The sequence below is a fragment of the Astatotilapia calliptera genome, chromosome 15, assembly GCF_964374335.1.
Source record: "Astatotilapia calliptera chromosome 15, fAstCal68.1, whole genome shotgun sequence".
Classification (NCBI taxonomy): Eukaryota; Metazoa; Chordata; class Actinopteri; order Cichliformes; family Cichlidae; genus Astatotilapia; species Astatotilapia calliptera.
The window spans coordinates 10,240,166-10,259,979 of record NC_137436.1 but is presented as its reverse complement, the minus strand read 5'-3'; the positions used below and the strand labels follow the sequence as shown (position 1 = coordinate 10,259,979).

Here is a 19,814-nt window from a genome sequence, read left to right as displayed (position 1 = left end):
CTCTGATTGCGACACAGTCTTGAAACCCTATAAGTACCCTGCATTTCTTGAAAGCATGTTTACGTTATCGTATACTGATTAAAAAGAAACACAACTGCTGTTCATTAGCGGACCCATGTCCACGCTTTAAATCCCTCAAAGGTCAGCTCTAATCACTGACATCATTATCCTCTGAGCAACAGTGAAGGGTGCCAATCGATTTGACTGATTGGATCGTTTCTCTGTGGTTCTCGTTTTGACAAGGTGTGCATGTATCCCTGCGTGAAAACTTCATTATAAGGACCTGACTCACTGTTTGGACGTCATGAGTGGACCTCAAGTGCGGATGATACACACAAATAAAGAAATAAACACACGTGGTGCTTTTAAAACGGAAATATTGTGCAGCTGAAGCTTTAGTGCCAGTGCCAAACACATTCTGCCGCTCGTTTGCTGCAGGGTTAGGTGCACAAGGACAAGTCACACAGAACAGCACAAGTGGAGAACAAGCACCCATTGTAAGAGATATAGAACACTTTCCTTTCATAAACCGGCCTATCTCCAGCTAAAAAAATGCACATATCGTGACCTAATTATGTCTTTGGCTATTCTTAATATAAGCATCCACAGTCTGCCCCCTTCAACTACTCATCAATAAGCAACAGTCTTTTCTGACTACCTGCAAACATGTGAACTATTACTTTATGATACAGTTAAAACAGAAAAATCAGCCCAAATGACCTTAAAATGATACGTTATTGTCTTATGTTGACTACCTCGTAAGTAAGTTTTGCCACCTTTTCATTGGAGGTTCATCAGATATACCTGTTCACCTTCTCATTGACACAAATATCTAATGAGCGATGCACATACAAAGATGTGTTGTGTTACGTGTCATGCATTCATGTCAGACACCACCAGTCTGAACTGATTCCGGGCAGGATGGATCCATGTGTTCATGTTGTTTACACCGATTTGTGACCAAAACTTTCAAATGTTGCAGCAGAAGCTGAGACTCATGACACCAGAAAACATTTTTCCTATTTTCTATTGTTCAGTTTTAGTGAGCACGTGTGAGTTGTAGCCTTAATTCCCGCTGTTAGCTAACAGGAGAGGAGAGGTATGGCCATTCTCCTCTTACCTCTGGCATCATTTTCACCCAAAGAACCACAGCTCGCTGGATATTTTCTCTTTTTTGGCCATTCTCTGTAAACCCTAGCAGCCTGCCCATCACCAAAAACCATGCCACATTCAAAGTCACTTAAATCCCCTTTTATGCAGATTCTTAGTTTGCTTAGTTTGAACTTCAGTAGCTCGTCTTGATCATCTCTGCATGCATAAATGCAAAGATTTGCTGCCATGTGACTGGTAGATTAGATATATGCATGAACAAACTGCTAATAACGTGGTTGGTAAACGTATATACCAACTAAACCCAAAATTGTGAGACTGCTTGTGAAGATATTTTAGCATCTGTTTTGAATTTAATCTTTTTTTTTCACGGAGAATAGTTCATTCTCTCCCTGCCCCTCACTTTCTGAAAATCATCCAAAGAGCTTCGTGTCATGTCAGGAATTCCTGGCTTTCTCTGTTGTCACATGTTAAATAGGGCTGAAGTGACTGTGTAGAAAAGTCATTCAGAGTCAGCGCTTCTTGGTCTGCTTTGTTTTTCTCATATTGCCAGTAAAGCTTTGAAGCTTCTAATGATGCAGTTGATCCGGTGGAGTTTTCCAACTCTGGAGAAGCAAAACACCCCCAGACATGAATCTTCCCACCTCGGTGCTTCACTGTGGGTTTGATACACTGTGGTGTCATTATTTCTCCTGCTCATCTCCTTTACATACTATTTTCTGATACTCCCACTAATCTCCTAATGGATTGATCAGCAAATAGCTAAATTTTCCATCCTTTACTGTGAAATACGAGGACACACCGACACTGAAACTGCAGCCTTCTTGTGAAAGAACCTCTGCTGATTGCAGTCTTGCTTTCTTTATTTAGAAAATTTTGTAGCTTCAGTCTCTAGGACCACAGTGTATTGATCTTCCCTTTGGGTCCGCCTGGACGTGCTTTGACCACAGCTTATCCCGTTTTCACAAAGTGTTTTAGCGAGCCATGCACTGCCACACTTGGAAAATAGAAAATTTGATCAGTAACAAATAGAAAAACAAAGAAATTATTACAGTAATCATATTAAAGCTTTGGGTGAATTGTGAATTAAGCATAAAATTAAAAATGCTGATTATTTAACCACTTATACAAGAATCAATCTTTAAAATATCTTAGCCCCCTCAGATAAACCTTTAAATACTCTAATATTGCATTAATACGCCTAAATGTAAAATCAATATCTCTACTTTATATACAGCATTTTCACACAAAATATTACCTCTGTTTTTAGGTAATGATGCTTAGTTTCTATGAATATCACCAATACACACCAAAGGCTGAAAGGCTACTAGTTACTTAGATGAATGTGTTTCCTGGCAGCCCTTTAGTTACATCACAAATCCCGGTCATCACTGTCGGCAGGAAGAGAAAAAGATAAAACCTTCCAGATCACAACTCTCCTGAACCGCCTAAGGCTCGGATAATCATCAGTGATAAGGAAGTATAACTCTTTGGTTATATTTAGGGGTATGATGTTTGTAGCCTGAAGGCGAGACAGGAAGTGGCATTCTGAAGTGGGAGCTATTCTCTCCTCTCTCCGCAGTTTTAACCTGCTTAACCTCCATGTGGCCCTGCTCTGCAGGTGGTGTTTGTTCTGGACAGCGCCTGCTTGTGAATTTGAGTCATTACTGGATGTGAATGCTAAAACAAAAAGGACATGCTTGCTAAGCCTCCTCTTCAGTGGAGAAATAAAGGTTATAACAAACAGAGATGATGCATTCCTACAGCACTTAGGAGTGTAATTCAGCTCCCCGCTGATGTTGATTGCTTCCACTATTTAATAACACTGCAACCCCAAGGCAGGTCTGTGCAGGATGTGAATCACCACCAAATAATAACTCTGTCTAAACACCTACCATTTAAGTATTATCATCTCATTAATCCGTTTTAGGTTTTAGAAGTGTTACAGATGATGGTGGAGAAGAAACATGACTTGTTCCTTCATTAAACTGTACAGCTTCACAGTGAATGAGTGTTCATAACCAGCATATATGAGTGATGTCATGCACATTATTTAAAGTGTCCACACACTAATTCAGTATATGTGTAGTATTTCAGCTATTTTTAGGAATGTACTCTAGTCAGTCTCCCACTCATGATATAGCATCAGCAGCATCTGTCTCCTCCTGTGGCCCCTGCTTATTGCCGTTGGGTTTCTAATGGCTAGTGGGCATTAGTTACATGGATCTGATTTTTACCATTGAGTTGGTTTCTAAGCACCTGTCCTTTGCAATGTAGGATCATTTTATTGCAATGAGAATAGTTATTGCTTTAGTGGATTCCTAAATATAATTACAGTCATCGTGAGTACTATAAGGATATAGGTTTATTATTTTGACAGAAAACCTGACCCTGTTTGTAAGATACGGTACTGCATCTTAAACTACCCATCATTTCTTTGTATTTTTGCAAGGAAAATGGGAGGCTGGTGTGAAAGTTTAGGCTTCATTTTTGGATCAAGGCTTTCTGTTTAGACAAATTCTAGCCACTTCAGTAATGATGAGGTCCAGATTCTGAGGAGGCTACTCCACAATTTACTTCTTATTCTGTCTTCCACCTGCAGAGTTTCCTCTGTTATTTTAAGGACATGCTGCACACCATGTCCGGTTGAGTGGCTGTGTGTTTCCTCCAGGCTCTGGTCTCTGCCCTTGAGTGGAGCCTCTTCAGCCTTTTCATTGCCTACACCTGCTACTAATCTCCGTGGTTGGGAGATTACAGGGACGTAATTTCCAGGGAGGTTAGGGGGGTTATGACCATCCCCAATAATCAGACCCAACCAATATAACCCCCCCAATAAAATTAGGAATTATCTTGCATAATTAGGCTGTTGATTTTCTTTACTCATTTCAGGTATTAACAGCAAAATAGTTGCCTGTTTAATAATCTGGGAATTTACCCGGATTTATTTATTTAGACAGAGATCTTGACCCCCCCCAATGTTCAGCACAAAGTTGCGCCGATGGCTGTATATAAGACCAGTGCTCTTCGCCAGATTGTCTGCTAACCTTCGTTAGTCCCGGTGGCTAACTAATGTCTAATCTAGTGTCTAGTCAAGTCTTGTATTAGGGCTGTTCGACATAACGATATATATCCAGTGTTGGGAAGGTTACTTTTAAAATGTATTCCGTTACAGAATACAGAATACATGCCCCAAAATGTATTCTGTAACGTATTCCGTTACGTTACTCAATGACAGTAACGTATTCTGAATACTTTGGATTACTTAATATATTATCATGCTTTTTACAACTACGTGAATGTACTATTGCTGTGTGATTTATTACTATTACTGAAGGTCCGCGACTCCGAACTGTAGTAAAGGGACCTCTGGCTAATACGGCAGGGTCCCTGTCGGCTTGTAGCCGAAAAATAGCTTTACTTTGTTGTGTGGGTCAACTTTTCTTGCGAGAGACAGAGAGAGGCGTTGAAAGACTGCTCCAACGGAACTTATTGTTTTCGGAGGAAAACACGAACACGGTGTACAGTCGAGTTTTAATAGCTTACTTACAACTGGGCTCGTCAGGCACTCTTCTTGGCTGAAGTGGTTATTATTATATTTACATGCTTCCAGCTCCCGTTTTTCCTCGATGCCCACGGTGGTGGGCCGAGTTGGGAACCTCAAGGGACTCTACCTGAGCTGCTGTGTTGAGGACCAGCCATGCCAGGCCCTGGTGGACACGGGGTCTACCATTTCCCTGATACGACCTGGCATGCTCCCTGGAACATCCGGGCCACTGGTGAAGGGTTGGTTGCCCATAGACACCCAGCTGATGACAGTGACGGGGGAGAAAACTGTTATGCGGGGGAAGAAACCGTTGGGAATCCAAGTGAAGGATCTGGAGCTGGTGCACGACTTCTGGCTCGCCGACATTCAAGACCGGTGCATCATTGGCCTGGATCTGCTGAGCCGCTGGGGGGCCTGCGTCGACATCGCGAAGCTGGCTATCACTCTTGGCGCAGAGACTTTTGCCCTCCAGCGCGGCCAAAAGCAGGGAGCGGAGGGGACCAGACAAGACAGGCGTCGGGCAGCTGCCGCTCAGCTGGATGGCAGCCCGAGGTTCTGTGTGGACTATCGCCGTCTCAATGCAGTCACCAAGAAGGACTCGTACCCGCTTCCGCGGATCGACGAGGCCCTAGATTACGTTACCGGCTCCTGCTGGTTCAGCTCCCTCGACCTACGCAGTGGTTACTGGCAGGTGGAGCTAGCCCCCGAAGCAAGGCCTAAGACTGCATTCACCATTGGACAGGGCCTGTGGTAGTTCAGGGTCATGCCATTTGGGCTCTGCAATGCGCCAGCGACGTTTGAGAGGCTGATGGAGAGGGTGCTCGTGGATATCCCTCGTAGCCGCTGCGTTGTGTACCTGGATGACCTGTTGGTGCACGGTGGCGACTTCGACAGTGTACTGTCTCACCTGAGCGAGGTCTTGAGTGCCATCCAACGAGTTGGGCTGCGGCTCAACCCCGCGAAATGCCAGCTGTTGGTGAGAGAGACCCCGTTCTTGGGCCATGTGATCAGCGCTCGAGGTGTCACCACTGACCCCGCAAAAGTGGCTGCAGTCCGGGACTGGCGGACTCCCTCGAATGTCCAAGAACTGCGGAGCTTCCTGGGCCTAGCCTCCTACTACCATCGGTTCATCAAGGGGTTCACGACGATGGCCAGCCCCCTCCACCGCCTGACTGACAAGGGACAGCTGTTTGGCTGGGGGGATGCCTGTGCTGGGGCTTTTGCACAGCTGAAGGAGGCCCTCACCAGAGTCCCAGGCCTGGCCTACCCCCACGCCCGGCAACCTTTCATTGTGGACACTGATGCTAGCAATGTAGGAGTCGGGGCGGTCCTTTCCCAGCAGGACGAGGCTGGAGAATGGGTGGTGCGTACTTCAGTCGTGCCTTGGGGCAAGCCGAGAGGAACTACTGCGTGACTAGGCGGGAGCTGCTGGCCGTAGTGCTAGTGGTGCGGCACTTCCAGCCATATCTGCACGACTGCCGGTTCCTCCTGCGCACTGACCATGCGTCTCTGACTTGGCTCCTGAACTTCAAACACCGAGAAGGGCAGGTGGCCCGCTGGCTGGAGGTCCTTCAGGGCTACGACTTCGAGATCCAGCATCGGGCAGGTCAACAGCATGGCAACGCTGATGCGCTCTCCAGACGGCCCTGCGTAGCCGTCGAGTGCCGCTACTGCCTGCGACAGGGGGAGCGGGCTCAGGAGGTGCTGGGGGTGGCTACTGCTCAGGCCACAGCTGGCGGAGGGGGGTGGCTCCCATTGACAACGCAGCAGCTGAAGCGGGAGCAGGAGGCCGACGCGACGTTGGTTCAGGTGGGGGCCTGGCTGAGGCGGCGCAACGCCCCGCCTGGACGGGGGTGTCGGGACAGGAGCCCGAGGTGAAGGCCTACTACTCCCAGCACAACAATCTTGAGACCCATGACGGCCTCCTGTACCGGAGATGGCGGGCTCCCGGTCAGGGCAGAGATCTCCTGCAGCTGTTGGTGCCTTGGTCGCTGCGGTCACAGGTGCTTGAGCTGGTCCACGACTCGGTGGGGGCAGGACACTATGGGAACGCCAAAACTCTCCGCCGCCTCAGGGGATGGTTCTACTGGCCTGGCTGTCGACGGGATGTGGAACTTCATGTGCACTGCTGTGACACCTGCACGGCACAGAAGGGCCCAACTCAACGCTCCACTGCCCCCCTTCAGCAGTACCTGGTGGGGGCCCCAATGGAAAGAGTGGGAGTGGACGTCCTAGGGCCTTTTCCCATCACAGAGTCAGGGAACCAGTATGTGTTGGTGGCTATGGACTATTTCACGAAGTGGCCAGAGGCCTATGCGGTGCCGGACCAGAGCGCAACGACGACGGCCGAGAAGCTGGTGGAGGAGATGTTCACCCGTTTTGGGGTCCCGGCTGAGTTCCACAGTGACCAGGGGCGTAACTTCGAATCAAAGGTCTTCGGGGAGATCTGCCAGCGGCTGGGGGTGGAGAAGACAAGAACCACACCGCTCCACCCTCAAAGCGATGGCTTGGTTGAGCGCTTCAACCGCACACTGGCCACCCAGCTCGCCATTCTCACCAGCCGCCACCAGCGGGATTGGGACTGACATCTGCCCCTGGTCCTTTGGTCGTATCGGACTGCGGTTCAGGAGTCCAGCCAGTGCACACCTACCGCTCTGATGTTTGAACGGGAGCTCCGGACGCTGATGGTGGGCCAGAGATGGACTACTACAGGAGGCTGAGGGAGCGGCTGCAGGTGGTTCATGACTACACCCGCCAGGCCCTGGCCAGCGCCGGAGTACGACAGAGAAGAGCCTACGACACCAAGTGCCGAGGGGGGGTTTTCATGCCAGGCGACAAGGTTTGGGTATACTGCCCAGTCCACAAGAGAGGAGTGTCCCCCAAACTGTGCAGTCACTGGCAAGGGCCCGTCCTCTCGCTTCGCCTGCTTGCCTCCCTGCCTCCCTTCCTTCGTCAGTCCGGACTCACTGGGCCTCTGGAGTTCGTTTACCTTCACTAAATGGACACTCACCCTGATTTCAGCACCTCCCCCATCAGCGTAACTCTGTGCTGAACATTTGTGTGTGTGTGTGTGGGAGGGGGGGGTATATCAAGATCTCTGTCTAAATAAATACATCTGGGTAAATTCCCAGATGATTAAACATGCAACTATTTTGCTGGTAATACCTGAAATGAGTAAAGAAAATCAACAGCAGTGAAGTGAAGATGAGTGAAAAAGCAACCAACGAACCATTGGATATAAACAGAGAGTAGCAGGTTTACTATGTTCAGCAAAGACTTCCCAGCCCCACAGAACTTAGTGTGCTGGACATGTTGGAGTGACTCCCTTATGTTTGACTGACACTTGCATCAGCAATGCTCAGTACAGAGAGGCCTCAAAGGAAACAATAATAAGAACAGCACACAGGACCTGATTAGATGAACTCCACAAGGTGGGAATGCCATATTCCTGTCTGTATTATAGTTGCTGTCACATCCCAGGCTGATGTCCATGAGCTATAGATGTCTGGATTTGTATTAATGTGTTTAAATGTTTCGTTTTTTTGATACAAACAAGTATAAAAAGTACACCTTTTGCTTTTTTTTAGGAGTACATTTTCCATTATAGTACCTATAACAGTTATAATAGAATGATTCATTTCCGGTTATGAAGCCAGTCGGAGGAAGAGGATGTTATGAAGCAGAAACTAACCGTTCATGGAAAAGGTTGACGTTAACAAGTTTAACACAGCTGACAAAACACACTCAGCCCACGGTAACTTTGAGCTGTCACCTGTATCATAGGGGCTGTAGGGGCTTTTCTACACGGTGCAATATCTGCAATATTTGTTTTTTGTTTTTTGTCTCTTTCTTATATTTGACTGTGCAATAATCACTGTGCATTAAACTCACTCAAATGAGCAATCCTATTTATCCATTTTGTATATTCTGTATCTATATATGTGTATATGTGTATATATGGTGCATTTATGCTTATATCCCTACTCTCATTCCCCTTAATGTATCTGTAACATGCAACTTCTTTCGGTGCTTTGCTACTGGAAACTGAATTTCCCGGAGGAACCCACCCGAGGGATTAATAAAGTTTCATCTAATCTAATCTAATCTAATCTAATCTAATCTAATCTAATCTAATCTAATCTAATCTAATCTAATGAGTGGATTGTCAAATGTTATGGCAAAATGAATTAACACAGGGAACATAAACTTCTGCACACAAGGACACTTTATTGCTTAAAGACTTTGTGGATCTTCTGTTTGGCTGGTTTTCTGAGTTAACAGTAATTCCTGTGCTACTGCGCTGTAAACTAATCCCACAGGAGTCCTGGCAATTAGGTAATAATGTTTCCTCGTGCCCTCTCTCCTGCATAACAGTAGGTCCATCCCTGGAGCTTTTCTCCAGTTATTTAAATCCTCATTGACTGTCTGCAAACCTCTAACCCAGATATTGATTGTTGGCCAGCATCACTTTGAATGTGTCAGCTGTTTGAATGCATTTTAAATCAAAGCCAACGTTTGCTCTTGCAGACTTCAACTGACATTTTCAAAAAAAAGGTTCACGGGGTCTCTGATGAGAAAGCTCTTCCACTGATGTTTTCCATCCTACAAAGAATCACTGATCTGCAGTGGGTCTGTGTTAAGTACAGGGATACAGAAATCCAATACAAAGGGTGCTTGAATGCCCGATTTATAAATTGAATTGGAGGGTAAGGGGATACAACACCTTACCCGTCTCCTTATAAGGTGTCATTTGAGTCATTATTGCATTCTTATATATTAACTAGAGATAAGTTTCTCATGTTTTTTTCATGTTGAGAAGGTATCTCTAAAAACCAGAGAATATATTTTGAATTTTGTGACAACGCTTAATGGTTAGGGATTCTAGTGGATCATCCTACAAAGTATTTATTTCCTTCAAAGTAGTCTTTAGTTTCTTTACAGCAGGACTCCTTATATATTCAATTCAGTTCAATTCAGCTGTATTTATATAGTGCTAAATCACAATGAGTTGCCTCAAGGCCCTTTATTGTAAGGTAAATACCCTACAATTATACAGAAAACAGCAAAAACCCCAGATGACCCTCTATGAGCAACTGCTTCAGTGACAGTGGGAAGGAAAAACTCCCTTTTAACAGGAAGAAACTTCAGGCAGAACCAGGGAGGGGCAGCCATCTGCTGCGACCAGCTGGGGGTCAAAAAACCAAACATAAAGGTTTTCATAGGACTGTGCACTCCTGTGAAATATGAAGTACATGCTTATTGCTTCCATAGGAGCCAAGTCGTGCTAATCAAATGCACTTGATTAACTGATCCTCAGCAAGTGTGAGCATCTCTATAAAAAAAATAACTTCGCTGGTCTGAAGCATTCAGGTCTACATTAACACAATGCCACTATCCAAGAGGGGTCATCCCAGCAAATGTACAACAAGGTCGGAGCATGCAATGCGCTGAGAAACTGGAAAAACAAACCAAGAGTTAGATGTTTAGACTCTTATTTAGTGTGTTAAATGTTAAAGCTCATGACAGTACAAATAGAAAAACACTGACTATGGTTATACTATGGTTTACTTTGAAGGATTGCCACAGAGAAAGCTTCTCTCTAAAAATAACATGGCAGGATGGTTTAGGTTTGAAGAGATGAATCTGAACCAATGACAAAACATCTGGAAAAATGTCTTTCAGACACATGAGATGTTTGGCCATAGTGCACAACACCACATTAGGTGAAAATCAAACACAGCTTATCAGTACAAACTGTGAAGCACGGTGGTGGAGGGGTGACCCACCACCTTGTGGAAACCTTGTGCACTAAAGTAAGGTTAAGACAATGAGCACAGCCGTGAATCTACACCAGAATGGCTGAAAAAGAAAAGAATCAAGGTGTTACAATGATCCAGCCTGAATGAAATACTGTGGTGGGACCTTAAAATAGCTGTGCATAAAGAAATGCTCGCAATCCTTAAAGGCAATATGGTTAAGAGGAGTAGCCAAATTCCTCCACAATGACGTGAGAGACTGATAAAACCAGCCAGAAAGCAATTACGTCAAGTTATTTGAAATTATTGCTTTTAAAGGTTGTGCAAGGGGCCTATGGGAGTCCTGAAACCTTCCTTTTTTATATAGGACTACATTATTTCTGATACCACATTAGGGATTTTCACACGGTGAGAGCAAAGCTTCTCACAGGTTCTCAGTCGGTGACATTAAAAACAAACCAACAAACAAAAAATCTATTTGACATTTTGTGTTTGATTTTGTTTAACGTGTCCTTTCTTTTGTCCTCACCGGTTCCCGTGTAGGAAGTAGAAAGCATGTGGTCACTCTAAGTTTGATTGTGGATGGTGAAAGAAAAACGAAACCCATGTCTACACAAAGGATGTGACCATATTTTTACACCTTGGAGTTATTTGGAGGGTGTGATTTATATAATAAGTGAATCATAAAAAATGTCATGCCACCTTTTTATTAGTCAGCTAGGCATCTTGTTCCTTTCCAAGCATCTCAGCTCAGCCATGGTGACTTATTTATTTCCCCACCAAGCAGCAGAGTAGGCTATTACATCAAATATTAAGGCTACCTATTCTAGAGCCGAATAGATTGACTGTGCCTGTAAACTTTTACAAACTAATTATAGACTTTAGGTGAAATATTTGCCACTTTTCTGACTGTCCAGAGCAATTCATGAAAGCCGAATGTCAGGCTGTGCAGCTGTGCGTCATGACCAGGCAGATGTCACTTCAAGGTATAAAAAAGATTAAGGAGGGATGTCCCATATGGAAAATGCAACTCGCTTTCATTCCTTCCTTGCGTCACGGGGGAAGGAAGCTGAGGTTAGAGAAAACAGACTCAAGTAAAGGAAAGTGAGAAGCCCTGTTTACATGCAGCAAAAGGTTAGAAAGGTCAGATTTTTCAAAAGCTACATTTTCTATAACTACTGTGGAGATGTTTTTAAAGTTATCCCCTTTCAAGGTGGGTCTTTTCTGGGTGGGAAACGCACATCTCTGAAAAAACAAGACAGAGCGATCGAACGTGCGTTTTCAAAAGTATTCATTTATGTGGCCATGGCCTCAGCAAGTAAATAAAATATACCTCTTGTCATGGATCAGGGCTTTAAAGGCCATAAGCTACAGGTTAAAGAAAGTTTAACAAAACGCCTACAAGGTTCTTTATCCCAGGATGAACTTTTTTCACACCATCAAATCCCATAGCATAAGCTTCAGAGAAAAACTGCTCTGGCTTTAAGCCAGGCATGAGCTTGCCTCAGGCAAAGCGATGGACCCTGGTTCATCACACAGCAGGCGAGCACAGCTCGAGAGTGGTGTAGACGTGTGCATTAGAATTTAGCTTATAAAGATATAAACATGCTGTCTGCGAGTCCCAGACCTTTAGAGAGTTTTCTTTTTATTATAGCTTAGTTGACACATTTATTACTCAGATGATTATCATGATTTGACTCATAAATGACTGCTATGCTTTTCTGGCATTCGCTAATTCTTTGTCATGTCTCCAGCTGTTCAGCTAATTCTTTTCACATTTGTTTTTGTGAGGGGGCTTCTTTTTTTCTGCCGCGAATTCTTTGTTCTCAAACTGTGAGTAATATGTATTTTCATTTGAAGAATTTTATATCTCATAAAAACAGCAGATGCATAAAGTTAGGATATTTGGATTGGGTTGATGAGTGGATGTTTATGTATACTCATCAAGGAAATACATTTCATGGTAAATGTGGGAATTGTTCTTTTTCCAGGGGTCAGTGGTTGTGCAGCATACATCTTTAATGACTTTTAAAAACAAGAATTAGGTGCACAAGTTTAAACTTGTTTTGGATTTTCCTGTAACTCACACTCGGTGAAAGTTAACACAAACTTGCGGCAGAGGTAGCACAGTATTGCCCCATCATCAGAAGGTTGGAAAGTCGGGAGTTCAAATCCATCGAACAGCTACCCTTGAGCAACACACTGCTCACCGGGCACTGGATTGGTAGTTGCCCACTGCTTCACTGAATGAATGCGTTAAATGCAGAGGACTAAGCCATTTCCTACGGTATTAATAAAGTATGCATTATTATTATTAAACTGTCCGCAGTGAAGCGAGTTTTACATTACCATGAAGGTGAAGGTGCCAATCAAAAAGAAGCTCCTACTCCAAAATCAACATCTTTATCCTTGACTGAAATATGCAGCTGCCAACATGAACCAGCCTAATGCCTTCTGAAGAAAGGTTTTATGATCAGATGTGACACAAATGGAGTTATTTGGCCGCAATCAATCCAGAAGCATGTTTGGAGGAGTAGAGGTGAGGCTTTCAAAACTCAGAACACTGTACCAAATGTCAAGCATACTGGTGGGTTCTCTCTGGGTACTCCGGTTTCCTCCCACAGTCCAAAGACATGCAGTTAGTGGGGTTGGTGGGGTTCGGTTAATTGGTGATTCTAAATTGCCGATAGGTGTGAATGTGAGTGCGAATGGTTGTCTGTCTCTATGTGTTGGCCCTGGCGACCTACCCAAGGTGTACCCTGCCTCTCTCCAGCTGGGATAGGCTTTGTTTGATGTGTGTAGCGGCAATTTTCTGACCTTTTGCCGCTTCTGCATGAAGTTTCTGACTCCTGCTTTTTAGGATGAACCTAGATCAAGATCAAACATGACGAATAACACAAATTAGAGATTAAATTAAACATGGCTCAACATATTCAAGTGAAATATTGGCCTGAGTTCTCCACGGCTCTAATAGAGTAAAAAAACACACTGATGTCCAGTCCATTTATGGGTTTCTCGATCCAACATGGCAAGGGTGCAGTCTTGAAAGGTCACATAAGATTGGGACCTGTCTGTGTTTTGGGGTCAGGTGTTCCTCATTTTCCTATACCTCACAGCTTCCAAGTCCTTCTGGAAAAAGAAATCAACATTGCGAACAAGCTTGTCTGCTGATGGGAGCATGAAGTGCTGAGAAATCCCCTGGTAGCTGCGTTGACTTTAGATTTGATCAAACGTGGCTTCCCAAATCATCACAGAGAGTGTGAACACACTGGACTTCTGCTTGTCTCTGCTTTTCCTTCAGACTCTAGGACCTTTAATTTCTTTTTTTTCCTTCTTTTTTAATTTAAAAAGAGGTTTTGGACCACACTGTCAAGTCAGCCATCTTCCTCGTGACTGTGGTTGCCGGTACAGCCCGGGTATTACTGGGCTTTAAATGGATTGGCACCTTCATACCTCTCCGACCTTTTCCACCTTTATGTTCCATCCTGTGCTCTACAATCTCAGGATTCTGGCCTTCTAAAGGTTCCTAGAACCAGAAAAAAGACAGTTGGGGAGCGTGCTTTTTCTTTTCGTGCCCCATTCTTGTGGAACAACCTCTCTCAAGATATTAGGCAGGCATGCTCTGTGGAGGTTTTTAAAACTAAGTTGAAGACACATTTGTTCACCCTATCTTACATGTCTTAATTCTATGGCTTTTAGTTTAAATTTAAATTTTTATTGTTTTTAACTTCTATTGTGCTTTTACTTGTACTGCTTTTTATCGCTTTTATTCATTCATCTTTGTAGTTTCAAATAGCTGTACAGCACTTTGTTTGAAAGCGCTTTATAAATAAAGTTATTATTATTATTATTATTATTACTGAATTCTGATTTTCATGAGCTGTGAGCCATAATTTAAAAAAAGGCTACACATGTTTTAGTTTACATGTAATGAATATAGGAAATACACAATCTATATTTTCTATCTTTTCAAATTAAATTATCAACCAAAATATACTTTCACAATAAAACTTTGGTTTCAGACCTCATCTCTTCCATTAAGTTGCATTTTGAGTTTATTTGAAAGAAAAATAAACTGGTAGTAATCAGAATTACACATTTCTTGACTATTTTCCACATTGTACACGTGGTTCTGATTTTCTTTGATTCTGATCTCGTTCTCTGGCTCAACATTTTTCTGAACTTAAGACAGATTGAACCCAGCAAGGAATTTAATTTTCTGCATTTAACTAACACCTAGAACCACAGCAGTGGGAAGCCTGTGCAGTGAATTAACATGGCATGTTTTGATGGCAACCAGTGTTTCCAGAGTAAACTACAGATCACTTCCACCAAGCCGGGTTCAAACCCAGAACCTCCTGTCGGTTAACAGGAACGTGGACTCAAATACTGGACTCAGACACTGGCAGCAGTTTACAGATTTTATTCATAGATAATACTGAAACAGAAATAATTAACTCAGGTAAGGGCAGCTCAACAGGAACATGACAGGGGATTCTTTTTGCAGGAGAGGGGTACAAGAAGGGATCCTGGTAAGTTAAATGGCAAAAGTTAAATCAAGTTAAATGGGTGGAACAGAATTTTAGAAACGTAACTCCACAATTGCGTTATACATGTACAATGATAATGAAAGATTCATTTTCTAAACCAAGGATTCCAGCCAGTGTGAAGAAAGCAGTCCTTCTTGATGAGATCTTCCAGGAGAGATCTTACTGAATAAACCAGCTTCAGTTAACTAAAGGGCAAACAAGAGAATCAGATTACTGATAGCATATTCTAAACAGGACAAATGAGTTCAGCACAGGGCCTGATTACCCCCATTGGTGACAATGATTTGATGAAGAATGTATGTACCAGCCAGTCCTTAAATGCTGCCTTAAAATCCAACAGAAAATCCAACCCACCACTAACACTGAGACTGAGACAGAAGAAAAAAGGAGCAAACTCTCCAGGGCCAGCTGGGACCATGACACTTCCCCGCTGTAGGGCAACAGCGCTGACCTAAGAGTAGCAGTTGAGGAGCATCAGACATAAATAGAAATAGAAAAAAATCTAGGAAAGACTTGACACAGGACCTGAGAGATACACCTAACCCTTCAGTTGATCCATTTAATGTTCTCTGAAGCCTCATCAGAAATACTACAACAATTCTGCTGAATTCAGGAGTGTTTCAAAGTGTAGCATGGAATGAAGTAGTGATAGTATTTCGCGCTCCCAAGGCATCTCCCAAAGGAAATCTCAGGAAGTAAAAGGCAAGGCCTTTCTCCAAAAATGCCTGAAATTGAAAATAAAGAACATCTATAAAGTTTGAGAAGTTGGCAGTGTGATATTTCATCTGTCGTTCCAAAAGCAAAATGCATCTGCTGCTAATAATTACTCCCCCATGATACCATAGTTTATGATTATTGCTTAGAAGAATAGATGTTTAATATATATAATATATATAAAGCAGGAGAAGGATGGAGGGTGGAATTTGGACCTCAAGGCAACAGCTTACCCCTCCTGTTATGTTGGTTTCCAGGAACACCAATTATGCTCCTGGGTTAATTTGACCTGGGGCAAATTTACTCATCCAAAAGTGTCAGAAACACTGGCATTGATTATTTTACAATTTTCTTTTACAATTTAGATTTTTTTCGTTTTCTGTAGTGATGCAGATGACATGTGACATCTCTTCTGTTCTGGGTCAATCTGACCTGCAACATAACAGGAGGGTTAAACTGTCAGTTTTCTCAGTAGAAATATTTCCTACATAATTCTTAAATGCAGGGGTTTTGCTACGCTGCACATTCAAAGCTGTCCATCCCACAAAACTGCAGTTGCTGCACGCATAAAGTGTAGGGGTGCAACGATACACAAAATTCACGGTTCGGTTCGGTTCGATACTTTGGTGTCACGGTTCGATATTTTTTCGATACAAAAAAAATGTTCATGTCTTTTTAATTTGTCATTTATTAAATTTATAAATATACATTTTAACTCAAAAGTATAGTTTTTAAATTTAACCCTAACCCTTGTGCATGTTTTTTATTTTGACAGCGAATGCGCACCTGTGGACCACTTATGTGCACCCCTGGTTATTTAGCTCGTCATATTGCAGCCACAGAAATTCTTTTGTCCATGAAACCATAAAGCTGCACTTTCTTTTTGCCTTATAGTCTGATTTGTCATAACTTTTCCGTTTTGTGGTAAGCTTTTCTTTGGCTGTCACTTCTTCACCCTGACCTGTCTTATTTGGCTCAGCAGAACTAAAATATATATCCTGCTGCTTTTACACACACACTCACATAAGCTCAGCGATTCTCTGGCGATCAACCTCTCACATGTTTAAGCTGTGGGAGATTTCACTTGTCATGTTTGCATAGTAAGCTAACAATTAATAAGACGATGTCAGAGGAATTGGTGCGCAAATTATCATCACTCACAGATCAGTGCTGTCGCTCTCTATACACAGTTCGCACGATTGCAAAGTGAAAGCAAAAAAACAAGCGCAAATTCAAACGCGATTTCAATATGTCACATATTGACAGTGGCTCACCGATGCCAATGACATAATTACCCAGCTACATTTCTGAAAGAATGCAAAAGCATTGACATATATTTTCCCTACAATAGCCCACAGGCAGGGCAGAGATAGATTTTGGTAGCCCGACTGAAAAAAATCGCTAGCCCCAGGACGTCGGGCTAGCGATATTGCGAGCCCTGTATCTGATTGAGGAATCACTCATCTTTGGAAAAGAGAGTTTATTACAGAGAAATGTCTCTTTCCAAAATAAAAGCTATACTATCCGCTTCTTCTGGGCTATATTCTCAGCAGCATAAGGAGAATCATGTGCTAACAGCTGTCTAAATGACTCCGCTAAAGTTAGTAGCATGCTTGTTGTTTTTGTCTTTGCACTAGGATGATGTCAGCGTAAATGTGCAGTCATATTCGTTGTGTTCCCACTAGTGCTTTCAGGTTAATCTCGTTGAAATGACCTTAACGCCACAACACGGCAAATCTCCGTTAACGAGCTACCGCTGATCGCCCTGTGGGTGGGGCTGGACGGCCAACACGTTAACGAGCTAACTGCGCTAACACACTAGTTCCCACCCATGTAATTGAGCATTGCATGGCACATCCAACATACTGTTTTACTTTAGTCCATGACTCGCTTACCTTCAGGGTCATACGTCACATGAAAACCAAAATAATTCCAAACGCCAGATCTGAATGAGGGTGGGGGAGGTTCATGTTGTAAGGAGAGCTTAGCTTCTGTCTCGCTAGCTTGCCCTGCGCTCTTCCTTCTGACTATGCTGTCTGTGTTGAGCGCTCAGAGGATCTGCGCTCGACAGTGCAGCCTAGGCGGAGTAGTCGAACGCAGATTCACTGAGCGCTCAACACAGACAGCATCGTCAGAAGGAAAGTTGATAAAATAAATTACAAATGTTGTATTGTTCGATACAAATGCATACCGAACCGAAAGCACTGTATCAAACGGTTCAATATCGATACGAATATCGTTGCACCCCTAATAAAGTGGTAGGCTGTTAAATGCCACAGGTGTAACACAATATTTGCACTGAAGCAATAATTCATTTCAGGTTACTGGAAGTTCCAAAGGCTGGGTTTAGGAGTAAAGATGATCGGTTTCAATATGTCAATCAAAATCAACACCTGTATCAAAATTAGAGTCAGCTTTATTACGACTACTTGCCAGATAGACAAGGACAAGGTCATGTCCTTATTTTCTTAGCTTACCTTTTTCACTTATTTCAAATTCTTTGAATGATTTAACTAGTATTAATCAAGATCCTGGTTCCCTGCTCCTGCTTGCTGTGAATTGCATTTGAGCCACAAGAGGCTGCAATTTGGTCACAAATAAGATGGCTTGTGCTACCTTTGAATTAGTGCTAATTTTTGCCCTACAAATAAGCCCTATTTTAGTTTGGAGTAAATTAAAAAAGCTGAGAATTTCGCTTCTTTTATGTGAAAACAATATTTTGAGGTGACTCTACTGTACATTGATTGCTCTTACTGAGCCTCAGATCTTCCCAAAGAGCTCAGCTGAATGCCTGTTTAATAAAGCTAATAAAGCTGTGAGGGATGTTAATAATGAATCTGCGCTTTTTTTTGTTTTAAGTATTTTTGCTCTCCTGTGGTATAATGAAATATTCCGCAGTGGTGTGCTTGTAGGATGCAAAGACTTATCATCAGCAGTGATATTTATGGAGGTTGCTTTGAAATGGTCACTCGGGCTTGTAATGGCATGAAGCTAGTGGGTGAGGCATATTAAACAAGATATATTCTTGCTTTATAATATCCTCAAAGTCACTTATGCAGACAGGCATTGCTCTATACATTACTGTATAATTGTAAGTCTGTCAGTCTTAGGTCAAAACAGTTGTTTATATTTAATGAAATCTGAATATAGTCGACATGCATTTGAAAAAAAGGCTGTAACTCAAAAGATCTGACATAAATAAGAGAGGGGACTCCTTTGTTCGACATTTAGTCACCTCTGTCCCCCCTGGAAAACCATTAAACGAAGAGGACTTCTCCCAGGAGCCCGGCATTCCTCACATTCCTCAGGTCTGATGTCAGAGTAGAGGGGGGCGGCGCTCAGGATGGGACGGCGCTGTTGCGTTCAGGTCCTCTTTGAGAGTGCGACCTCTGAGGTGTGTGTGTGTGTGTGTGTGGGGGGGGGGGTGCAAATGAGTGGAGAAAACGGCACGTCCAGTCTCATAGCCCAGTTGTCTCCTGTGGGTTTTTTTTCCAGCCTACTGCATATGACGCAAGACGGCCATTTACTCAAGCAAGAGCGGTAATAATTTAACAATACGAAAACCCTCCAAAACTTTTAAACTCCATGAGTAAAATAATTCATTTTCGATGCTTTGTATTATTGTGTTTATTCAAAATTAGATTAGGTTATTTTGTCCTATCTTATTTTAACGTAAGAAAGCCTGCCTCAGATTAGGCTACTGCAGTCTATCCAAGCAATTGTATTCTAAACGTAAAACTGCAATTTTTCACCAACTTACTGAGACTTATTTTAATTAAAGCTTGCACAAAGGTCGTGGGCAATCACTGCAATCCACTAAGACTGTATTAAGTGTCATAATTACAAGCAGGCCTGCCAAATTCCCACCTTACAGCTTCTGAGTACATTTAGATAAATTCAGTCTTTCCTTCGATTTCTTAATTTGAAAAATGTTATAAATTAATTAATTAAAAAGAGAAATACTCACATATGATTAAAAAAATAACAAATACTCTCAATAAAAAGAAAAACTTTAATATGACAATTAATTAATACGTTTTTTCTTTCGGTCCCTTGTGAACTTCGGCCTCTTGGGACGTTCAACGTAAAGCTCATTTTTCCGATGCCGTCTTCAGCTTTTGAACGTAGCTGCAGCAAGCG

General features: G+C 43.0%; 1 long non-coding RNA gene across 1 annotated transcript; it reads right to left on the bottom strand.

Annotated features, from left to right (window-relative positions):
- Positions 1 to 14,818: 14,818 nt before the first annotated feature.
- Positions 14,819 to 17,714, bottom strand: LOC145420449 (uncharacterized). The gene is made up of 2 exons (XR_013901760.1): positions 17,570 to 17,714; positions 14,819 to 15,145 (listed from the first exon to the last, which is right to left on the bottom strand). It is a non-coding gene; the product is annotated as an uncharacterized LOC145420449 (long non-coding RNA).
- Between the last annotated feature and the right edge of the window lie 2,100 nt (positions 17,715 to 19,814).